General features: G+C 40.4%; 1 long non-coding RNA gene across 1 annotated transcript; it reads left to right on the top strand.

Moving 5' to 3' along the window:
- The first annotated feature begins 7,060 nt into the window (after positions 1–7,060).
- On the top strand, positions 7,061–8,525 carry LOC143136663 (uncharacterized). Its single transcript, XR_012989385.1, has 2 exons — positions 7,061–7,449; positions 8,362–8,525. It is a non-coding gene; the product is annotated as an uncharacterized LOC143136663 (long non-coding RNA).
- The last annotated feature ends 3,803 nt before the right edge of the window (positions 8,526–12,328 follow it).

Raw genomic sequence — 12,328 nt, forward strand, 5'->3', positions numbered from 1 at the left:
TCAGTAAATTAAAGCCCTTCGTCAGAGACCCCACCTCAGTGAGTGATCTCTGTTGCTGTGGTGTCTTGTTTTGATCCAGTCTACTTAATGGATTTCTTCCTCACATCTGCCTCCCCCCCACGTCCTGTCCAGCAGATGCTGGGGTTGTCCCACAAGCCGCTGACCTTTCCCCCAACCAGGAAATCGCCTTGCTGCCCAAAATGACATCAGCGCTGGTGTGTGCGCCGTTTACGGGCAAGCAATCGATGTGCCTTTTTCAAGTCGGCCATATTTCTGTCCTGCTTGGTCTGACTGGAGGGGATCCAGCCTGACCCCTTTTCACCCCAGAAATTGCCGAACAGGGTTATTTTTGACAGCTTGGCAGTCACAGCAGAAGTAGTCCTCTCCCAGGACATTTCATCCCCATTGTGTGTGTGTGTGTTTTTTTAGACGTTCCAGGCTTTTCTCCCTCTTCTATGTCCATTTGCACCTCTTTCTTAGGATTTGCTTAGATGGACAATTAATTTTTTTTGCTTGATCATCGAGCATGCTGCTCTCCCATTGTTCACCCCTCCTCTCTGTGACTCACATTCATTTTTGGGGTGCCAGGAATGCGTCCAAAGCTGTCTTCCGTCAGGGATGTCTTCTATGACAGGTTACATCTTCCTGCCTCTCTTCCCTTCCCCTCACTGGCAAGCCTTCAAACGGCACATTGGCTCACCATCACAAACTGCAAGGGCTGCTGGACCATGAGTAATATACCCCACTGCTGATCCATCTCTCTCTCTCTCTCTCTCTCTCTCTCTCCCTCTCTCTTTCTCTCTCTCTCACTCACTCACTCTCCATTATCAGTTGAAATGCTTGGCAGTTTTAAAAATATTTAGGGCCCTCATCTTTGTGCCACTGCATGTGCCTTTAAAAAGGCAGAGAAGACTTTAAATAAGCTGAATGAAAAGCCAGATGACTTTCTCTGTACCTTTGAATAGTGTTACTGTACTTGTCAGTCATACAATCCTGCAACTGCTTTGTGAAAGGTGCAGTCAGCGATTGCGTAAGAAGTCGTATTTGTTTGTGTTTATGTTTATATTTAAATGTATTAGCAAACACTTTTGTACAAAACAACATACATTATATTTGAACTAAGGACCAAACAAAACACGCCAGAGAGGTAGCTCACCCCTGCCTTCAGTATTCCCAAAGAAATTCCACGCAGGGTTTCAACGGGCAGTTTGTTAGGGGGACAGGATACCCCCAACTTTGTTTGTTCCCAGTTTTCGGAGCCTGGGCTGCCTACAGAGGCCGAGTGTTTTACAGTGTACTCACAGCAGCTAGTGGTCGTGAGGAGATAATTGTTGAATGTGGCAAAAAATGTTATGGGCTTGACATCGTGTAAAATGGCTGACTGCACATTTAATGTGCTAATCTGTGCTAGGAATATTTGAGCTGTTCTCCTTCTCTTTGTATTTTATGCCTTGCAATGTTGATTTTATGATGAACTTGTACTGCCTTCATTTTCCTTGCTTAATCTATCTATGTGAGAATCTAAGTGAGAAACCTCAATCAGTCTGTGTGTTCTTTGTTTACTTCTCAAACCATTCATCCAACTGACTTTACATTTGACGGGTGCATTGCTGAGAACCTAAGTGAGTGCAGTGTGAAATGTGAATATATTATGACAAGGTGACATTTAATGGATTGTGACTTCAATAGTAGGGCAACAGACTCTGGATGCAGTGTTCCTTAGGAGACAGTAGGAATGGACACATTCCACTACTACTGTATATTGTAATAGTAAACAGGACGAACATCAAGCTATGATGAAAACAATAAATGCTCAATGATTTAAAAAACAACATCTGTAAAAATAATAATGAAATGATGTTTCTAGTCAATCTCTCAGCCTTTTAGTCGTAATTCTGTAATGTTGCCTACAAATATATAAAAACAACATTCTATGGTTTCTAATCGATTTTACACAGAATCCACCAGTAAAACATCAATTTATTGAAGGAGTTTATGCAGGACACCATGCACTAAATATCCATGGAGGGACCTGACTTCAGACCACTTTCAAACTATTCAACTTCACACCTACAGCATTTCCAAAAGTGGTAAATGTTTCACTCAGATAGGCAGATAGACTCCTGTGAATTCCTCCATTTTGGCCAAAAAGGCCATGACTCGTCCAGTACTGTCCAAATCCATTCTCCAAAACCAATATATGCGTTCCTCTTCCGCCCTGCTTCTCTTAAAAATATAAAATTTTCCCAGTGGCATATGCTGTTTTACTGCATCAGGAAGATGAATGTGGTCCCATCCCTTTTTGGAGGTCCTTAACTCACTGGAGCACTCCCCAGCTCCCTAATATTGCAAATCAATAGTCACTTCAGGGCAAAAGAAAACTGTCGAGTGGAGTGCTGGCGGTGTTTTTTTTTTTTTTTTTTCTCCACTGGGAGGATTCACTGAGAGGTTGGCAGCTGTGTTTGGTGAACATGGGGGAAGGTTGCTCGCACAAGTAAGGGTTTCATTGAACGAAGAGGGTCGTCTTGCTTTAATCAAGGGCATTTCATCAGAGCAGAATGGCCTCCTGTGGTGGCCACAGCTAAAAGAGAAATTCGGTGAGTTTTCACATAGATCTCTGCTTCTCGAGGTCACAGAGTACAGTACTGTCGGTACAAAAAAGCCCAAAAAACAATCAGTTTTACCTAGGGACTGTACGATATTTAGCGGGGGGGTGGGGGGTGGGGGGGGTTGAGGGCCGGTCGCCAGACGATCGGGTTAAAAATGTTCTGCCTGGCCCTCCCTCCTGGTCAAATTTTTTTTCCCAGGGGCCTCCCCCTGTCTCAAAAGAATTCTCCTAGGCCCTCCCCCCTATGTGAATCAAATAAAACTGGTCGAAAAATTACATTTACAAGGTTAAAACGGCCAGCAAATGTCATAAGCAAACATACTGTACACACACACGGGTAGGCTACACACCAGTGTTGCGCGGGTTTGGTCACAAGCGGCCCGCGGTCGCCCAATATTTCAATCAACCCGACCGCAACTCGAACGACGAATATTAATTAGGAAAAAATTATACCCGACCCGCGATCCGACCCGCTTATTTACAAAATGTGTGCTTTTGGTTATAGCCTGCATGCAGTGTTACAGTAGTCCATTTCTGTAAAACAAACAAATTTATTTGCGAAACTTTATGCAGTAGAACTACACGCAGTAGGCATGCAGGACATAATGTTTGCGCAGGAGAGAGAATGAGAATAAGAGCGCAAGCAAGCACGCAACCACCAAGGATTAGAACACTAGGATAAGATTTGGCCATGGACATACATCTTTCTTTCGAAAACAGAAATGGTGAGGCAAGGTAGGCAAGAGAGATACATTGTTGGTCAAAACGTTAGCGTAAGAACTGGTTTAAAATGCTGAATGAAGCACAAAGCTTTACTAAAGCACATCCACTGTTTAAAGTTACAAACACAACGAACTAAGGTAACTTTTATGTATGCGCGAACCTATACATACCGGTAGATATGGCTGTGTAGTCTGTGCCATAACATTTATTCCTGTAGGCTGCCCGTTTCGGCTGTCATACTTTTAAATGGCTTTGCAAGAAGTAGGCCTACATAGACCATAACTTGTACTACTGTCATCTTCTTTAAGAACTTTTCCCAATATTTCCCATAGCCTATATCTATTTCCTGAAGGGGTGTCTTTATTATTTTAATTCGCGTCTTCAGCTTCTTACTGTTGACTTTAAATATCATGGATCAGGAAAAAATAATTTTCCTCGGCCCTCCCCCCAGGCCAAATAATTTCTCCTGGGCCTTCCCCTAAGGCTTAAAAAATTATCTTAGGCCCCCCCCCCCCCGGTAAATATCATACAGTCCCCTAGCTCAAGTTGCTATAGCCAGCAGCTAACGCAGGTAGGCAGCTACAGTACAGCGCTACACTCTGAGGGCATGTCCGTGAGTTCCCATTTACATGCCCACAGAGTGTAGCGCTGTGGTATGACCTCGAGAAGTGGGAGATCTACTGTATGTGAAAATTTGCCGAACTTCTCCTTTAACAGTGAACCTGCCCACCAGGGGAACTGGAGTGCATGAAAAGGTTATGGTGGGAAGCCACATGCTGCGATTACTTAAGCGAGAGAACAGGACATAGTTTCAAATCTGCTCCAAGGTTCTTGGGTGGTGAAAGGAACATAGAGTGGCTTGAATCAAGTCATAATAGCACGGTAGGTGAATCTATAGGAGTTTGTTTTGGAGTGTTACCCACACTGCAAAAAAGGAAAAGTCAGGGCTGTCCAAATTATCAATTATCAATTATGTTACTATTACATAAAACAGTCTAGTTTTGACTGAAACACAACCTTATTGTGTTCAAATAGTCATTCCAATTGAGTAATCCATTTTTTAATTAAATCATACAGTATAAGGTAAGTGTATACAGTATGCTGGGGAAAAAAGGAAAATAGGCTTTGTCATAGTTATTAAACCACAAAACATGAAATTAAACAAACTCATGTTATTCTTTCAAACACAATGTTGTTATGTTGAACTGACAATTCATGCCACCTGTATAACACAATCATGTTGAAATTACATGAATATTCCATGTACTTTAGGCCTAATCCTAATTGTAATTGATCAAATTGGGTTATCACAGTATGAATCAATTTTATAAACCGAAAGAGAAATGCTGGACTAATTCTAGACATTTCATTCATGTGCAACCAATGTACACAATAAAATCAAGTAAATCCAGCATTTTTTTTTCCAGTGCTTCTGTGACACAAGACCTGGAGGCCTTTTGCTTCTGAGTCTGCCAAAGACTGTGAGGGACTTTTAAGGCTTTTGACTGAACTGCATTACTCTGAATATTCATCATCTTCTAAAAGATCTCAAAGATAAAATTGCAAAATGGTCTCAGGGTTAAAATGAAGCTTTTCTTGTTTGTTTGCTGAACAGGGGTAGGTTGTGTGTTCAATGTTGTGTGCACGGCGCAGTATAGAGTTTGTTTAGGATGCAGACACTGACGTGCTCTTTGGGGCGGTGGGAGAGTGCATGGTGTGCCATCGCTGCGTCTGACTTTTCTGCTCCAGGCCTGGTCTTATATCCCCCAAGTCAATGCTCACTACATACCTGAGAAGGGTCAGAATGAGCTGTTTGTTACACCAGCCTGTGTGTGGTTGTCTGCTTTTTTTGGTCAGGGTCTGACCAAACGTTGACCAATAACAAAAAACAGAAAATATAATCATCACAGTCATCAGCCAGTGCAAGGATATATTCAGTCCCATCTTGCAATATAATAATAATAATAATAATAATAATAATAATAATAAAACAATTGTCATTTGTAAAATCATTAGTCAATTTCTTCCCACTAATAGAGAGAACTCTGTAGACAGCAACCTTAGTCCTGAGTTATATCACTTCATCTGAACTATGGATGAAGCTGCAAAATCGACCAAGCTGCATTCACACCCACAGGCAAGCTAGAGACAATCTGTGTAGCCATCACAAGTCTCTCTCCAACCTCACACTAACTCTGTGGTCCATGTTTTACTCTCTGGCTTCACCGGTGTCTGTTCATCTCCGCTGACCCGGCCCTGACCTGCATTAAATAACTCTGGAGGGGGCTTGATTAAGAGTAAAGCACCCTGTAATGCAGAGAATCGGTATTGATTTAGCATTGATTGGCCTAGTCAGCCTGTTCTGGTGTGCAGTGTCTCACACCTGAAGGCATATCTGGATCTCAGCTGATATTGCACTAGGCTCACTTCATTCATCTGAAGATGAGTTGAGCTGAAGTTGAGTACATCTACTCCAGTATCAGACATTCCAACATATCCTTCGGTTTTGATGCACAAACTTTTAAGGGGCAGGGGGGTATTTTTTCACTTAAGTCAACATTTTGGTACATTTCAATCAGGCTTCTGATCTAGATATGTCTCAGCATTTTTAAATCCATTTTAAAAACATTTATCTTTTCAACTATGATAGCATGCTATATATATTTGTTTTGCTGCACTTTTAGTTTTAATATGATATGTCACTTACCTTTTATTTACTGTGTACTTGATGTTCGTTGTGTTTATGTAAAACACATTGAAGTGTGAAATATACTGTAAATAAATGTGTCTTGCTTAAACACCTTGGTTCAGTGTAAAATTTACCGGAATGTTGCCTCCATGGAATATAAATTTTGCTTTTCGTCTTCTTTCCCATTTGATTGACATCGCCTGGGGTTTACAAATACAGGTCATCACATCTTGACTGACACAGCCTGTGGTTTTTGAAACACAGAGTAAGATGTGCCGGATAAAATAACCCATTTACTTTTTTCTCTTCCTTTCTCTCTCTCTCTCTCTCTCTCTCTCTCTCTCTCTCTCTCTCTCTCTCTCTCTCTCCCGCCAGAGAGGCTTGTGTGAACAGCACTGAGGCTGCATATTTCAGGCTACACAGACTTATTCATGGTGTGCATTTGTATCCAGTCTGGTGTTGGAAGTTCACTGCTTTGCCCAATTCTGGGTTGGCGTTTCTTTCAGATTGGGGCGTCTTGGCACGTCGAACACAGGGATGAGGGAGCGGCGGGTAGGCAGGCGCCTGACATCTCATAGTCATGCCACTGCTATCTCATAGTCATGCCACTGCTATCTCATAGTCATGCCACTGCCATCTCATAGTCATGCCACTGCCATCTCATAGTCATGCCACTGCTCCACCAAACACAGACAGGCTACTCTGGTCACTGGCCAAGGGAAGTAAGCCAGTGCAAACTTCAAACCTTTCCAACTGGTTTGATGACTGTGCTTAACTCTGTAGACTGATCTTTAATCTGACATTTTTTTTGGCAAAGCAAATATGGGTGGATTTAAGGGTTTAGTACACAAAGAGTATAGTGTCCTTAAATGTACTTTCCAGGGGCTCGTTTCTAGAAAGCGTTGTTTGTTAACTTGCGTCGCAACCTTGGTAGTACGCTCCATCGTTCTTGGATTTGGTGTATGGAGTGAAACTTGTGTCACCTTAAACCGAATTTGAATATGAATTTGAATATGAATTTGAGCAATTGTATTGGAAAAACGAATTTGAATAGTATATATTGAAACTGAATTCATTAGATTGGAACTGAATCTCAGTCAACTTGAAATTGAATATAATATTTTGAAATTGAACTAATTTGCTCTGATACATAAATTATCCTGACTGAAAATTTCGCTCTTGGAACTTTCACATTCAGTTCTCAAAATTCAGTTTCAAAACGTGAAATTCAATTTCAGTCTACCGAGACAAAAACAGCTGGTAGCTAAGGAAGAGCAATCGAGTGCAGAGCTATTGTGATCGCGTGACAAGTGCCGAGCGCGAAGCAAAGAGCATAGCACCCTCTTAGCAAGCTGTCTCCTGAACCTCCTTACAGTGTCGAACAGAGAAAGAAGAGATGGAAGCGACTGGCACATCAGAAAACGTCCAAGTAAGTTGATATCATATGCCATGTCTGTTAACGTTACTTTATATAATGTACATTATATGCTAGCGCTGGCTGGCTAGCCAGCGTAGTTTCATCGACTAAGTTAACGTTTTTTCCATAGTTCAGAACCAGTTAGACTACTATAACGTTACTCTTTGATAGAACAATATGATTGGTCATTGTCATATCATTGTGCCTTTTAGGCCTGTAAGAACACGTTACAATCTCAGGTTAAACAGTATCATTCATGGAAAACTGGATATGTCCCCCTAGTTAAGCTTTTTTCATCGTTGTGTTGTCTGTTAGCTAATGCTACGTGGGGCAATTTTTTCGTGCCGTGATGTTGCCAGACAACTGGATTGCGATAACTAGCTGGTAGCTAGCTAGCTTCTAAGAGTTTCAAACTGAATATGTTCTATATCGATAATATGATCAAGACTCAAGAGACCCTAGTTTAACAGTATTTCTACAGGCTGATTTATGCTTCTTCATCGACTCCATGCAGATTTTCTAAAAGTTATTGAGAAATAGACACAGTATATTACAATAACCTAATTATTATACTTTAACTGTGTGTTGTCTTGATACTTCTGTTTCAGTAATGTGTGTGTAGATTGCAAATAATGTGTTGTATGACGATAGAAATGTCCTTGGTTCTTAATTAACTCATTGTATTGACCAAGTCGTGTGTGTGCAGAGAAGGTGTAATGATATTTATTATGATGTATACGATCCAAGGTATATATGTGTGTGTGAGAAACAACTGATTGTCTCTTAGGTGCACAGACTTGTGTATCCTGATTGCCTGATGCTTATGAGACCTCTTTGCGCAGAGATGAATAAACAATTAACGAGAAAGACTCACAGTAGACCTTTCAGCTAAACACTGATTGTTTGTTGGTTTTATTTTCATAGGTTGAGAGGCCTCAATGAACAGTGGACAGTGAGATAGACTGAGGACAATGGACTGGCACCGATCAGACATGGACACCGAAGCTTGATTTCTCTTAATAAATATCTTTGCAAGATGCAACACATATTGTAAAACACTTTACACACTAATAAACATGTCCACTGTTGTTTTCTCTGGAATTGATGTTTGCCAATTCACCATCACCAATTGTTTGCCATTGGTGGTGATGGATTTCCAAATGGATTTCCAAATGTATGGGCAATCTAAATTTTAGTTTATGTGTGTAATCAGCTGATATTAGATATGATGCAATTGCAAAATCATGTAGGTTTATCCTTTGCAACATAAGGAAGAACAGACCTTATCTGACACAGGATTCCACACAACTTCTTGTTCAGGCCATGGTCATCTCCAAGCTGGACTATTGTAATTTGCTATTAGCTGGTTTACCTGCTTGTGTAGTAAGATTGTTACAGCTGAGTCAGAATGCTGCCGCACGCCTGGTCTTTAATCAGCCAAAGACATATGTAACTCCTCTCCTAGTTACTCTCCATTGGCTCCCTAGTAGGCAGAATTAAATTTAAATCTCTCACTTTGGCCTATAGGACACTGACCGGATCTGCTCCTTGTTATTTTAATTCAATGATCAAGACGTACATCCCCAACTGCCCACTGCGGTCTTCTGAAGAGTGTCTGTTGTGTCGACCAGACATAGGTCAAATTCAAGACTTTTCCTCAATGGTTCCATGTTGGTGGAATGAGTTGCCCAGTGCTCTCTGTTCCTGTGATAGTTTTGGGTCTTTTAACAGGGGTCTAAAGACGTATCTGTTCAACATGCACTTGAATTAACACTTATGGTTTGTATAGTATTGTTTCATTTTCATTAGGCTGTTGATTAATTTGACATTGTTGTTTATTATTGATATTCTCCATAATGTAGTCTTACCATGCTATTGTTATTTTTATTATATTATTGACTGAATGTACATTATTGTTTATTATTACTATTTTCCCTTTTTTCTCATTGTTTATGTCATTAGGCTATTGATTGAATTGACATGGTTGTTAATTATTGCTATTCTCTTTATTATAGTCTGACCAACATCTTCATTTGTTCCCTGTTCAATTTTAAGTATTATATTGTTTTGTATTTATGTTGCTTTGGACAAAAGCGTAACCATAACCATATGTAATTGGAAGCAAATAAAGGTAGCCTACACATCATAGTATTACAAGAGTGGCTTTAAACGTAAGAAAACGGTAATGATTTGTCCTTTTTTGGTCATTCAAACATGTAGATTTTTATTCACATAATTACTAGGTTGTTGCCTTTTCTATCCAGTAGGTGGCAGTCCAGGATAAGAAATAGAGCAGTAGTTGAGTAGGAAAAACGAAAACGAGAGAAAGTTATGCCCATGACATTTTAAAGAATGACAGGCTAGAAGTTTGCAATTGGTAGACAGTACATTGATGTTTGATGGCTAGCTGAGTAGTTCTGTATGGACTGACAGGCTGGAAGTTTGAAATGTAATACTGTAAAAAATGTTTTAGCCTATTTAAAATTACAAAAACGGTAGGTAAGACCATACATCGATGTTTGATGGCTAGCTGGGTAGTTCTGTACTTCAAGGATTGACAGGCTAGAAGTTTTAGATGTAATACTGCAAAAACATTTTTATTTGTTTAAAATTACAAAAACGGTAGGTAAGTAGGCCTAGGCTACATCGATGTTTGATGGCTGGGTAGCCTAGACTGTTCTGTATTTCAAGGATTGACAAGCTAGAAGTTTGAAATAATACTGCAACAAATGTTTTATTTGTTTAAAATTACATAAACGGTAGGTGAGACAGTAGGCCTACAATCGGAATGTGTTTTATGAATCGTGCGTGCAGATCTAATAACCGTGCAAACCAAGTGCCCACACTATGCTCTGCTTCGTGCTCGGCACTAGTCACGCGATCACAATAGCTCTGCACTCGATTGCTTTTCCTGAGCTACCAGCTGTTTTTGTCTCGGTAGACTGAAATTGAATTTCACGTTTTGAAACTGAATTTTGAGAACTGAATGTGAAAGTTCCAAGAGCGAAATTTTCAGTCAGGATAATTTATGTATCAGAGCAAATGAGTTCAATTTCAAAATATTATATTCAATTTCAAGTTGCCTGAGATTCAGTTACAATCTAATGAATTCAGTTTCAACATATACTATTCAAATTCGTTTTTCCAATACAATTGTTCAAATTCAGCAATTCAAATGCAAATACAACATATTCAAATTCGGTTTAAGGTGGCACAAGTTTTACTCCATATTGGTGTTTCTAGAAAGGGTAGTTAGAACTCTCAATCGCAAACAAGGATGCAAAGTTTGGTGGTTTGGACTACTGTCCTTAGGCAGTCGCACTTGTGTCGTTCCTTGGTAGTTCCTGTTGGTGTCCGGAGCGCCTAACCAAAAATCACAACCGCCTAACCAAAAATTGCGAAGTGGATGTTTATCTCGTGACTCAATGATTGATCTATCCTGTAGCTTAATTTTGATTAAGACACTGACTCCCCTACTTGGCTCATTCTTGCTATTTATGTTAATTCGAGTATTGCCTTGCTTTAAGTATTATAATCTTCACAGACTCTTACAACAGCAGTGATAAATGGTGTAGTAGCTAGAGCAGAAGACTTGTTATCCCAACGTTGTAGGTTCGATTTTCTTATGATGTGAGATTGTCCTCTTGCTTCTCGCTACCTGCAGGTGAACTGTGTGACACGTAGATTCAATTGTTTTTGACTGATGTCTTATAGCCTACCTATGTTGTCTCGATGTAGAGTAACTATATACATAAATATGTAAGGTCAAAACCTATTGTTGTGTCTCGTAGGCCTACTCTTACTCAGAGATGAAAAGAAGAGATAGGATGCGAACTTCGGCCGAGCGCGTAGTGCACTGATGCGCTACCGTTAAGCCATGAGACAATAAAATTTTTGCGATACCCAGACATTCGTCCAGGCTATATATTTTTTCCAACATAGATATTTAACACAAATAATGACACATATTGGTCGGCTTCAGTAAAATGTTTTATATACTACAGATGACGATGACAATGTCAGCATTAATCACTCGGTTTAAATTAGAAAAATGTCAACATAGGCCGTGGCAGAGAATTTCTAGGGGGTGGGGTATTACACGTTGCCACTGTTTCCACCAATGATATGTATCGCTGCATCATCAACAACGTTGTTGGAACTACAGTGTTCGAACGTCGGAGGTAGCGAATTGCGACACAGATACGATGCTTTCTGGAAACAGGTGTAACGATGTCCTTGTTTGGTCGCAAGTTGCGTCGTACTATGGTGGTTGAGCAACGTCGTTGCTAACTTTTCTAGAAACGGCCCCCAGAAGAACTGGAACTGTATCAGAAACCTTGTCTGTGTTCAGCTGCACTCTTAAGACATGAAAATGGACCTGTTACAGTACATATCTCATTCTTTATTACATGCTAATACAGTATATCTCATAACATGCGACTATGCAGCATTCTATATAAAATAACAAATGTCACAAAAATACACAGAAACTTTATGAGCTTGTGTGGAAAATGTAAGCTGCATATCAATCATCTCCCTGCACTTTTCCCAAAAGACTTTACCGTTCCCTCCTTTTGACTCTAACAATGCTATTATGAGGACATTTCTTTCCATGGAGACTCAGTTAACATGTGCATCCATCCATGTGGGGTCATGTTTCATGCGTTCTGCATAAGGCTGGGTGGCCTGTCATTTTTCTCGGGTCCATCGCAGTCCGTCTTGCTCAGGGACATGCAGTGAAGCTCCTCTACTCCATAAAACATCATTACTGTCCTCAAGTGGAGAAATATTACAGGTGCTTGGCCATCATTTCTGGAAAGGAGGCTTGGAGAGACAGAGGAGGAGATGGGTGATGGGGAACGGCAGCAAACCGAAGCATCATGGGGGTATT

The sequence above is a fragment of the Alosa pseudoharengus genome, unplaced genomic scaffold, assembly GCF_046254945.1.
Source record: "Alosa pseudoharengus isolate Yale_2024_CS ecotype anadromous, Long Island Sound unplaced genomic scaffold, YU_APseudo_1.1 YU_APseudo_1.1_scf_20, whole genome shotgun sequence".
NCBI lineage: Eukaryota > Metazoa > Chordata > Actinopteri > Clupeiformes > Clupeidae > Alosa > Alosa pseudoharengus.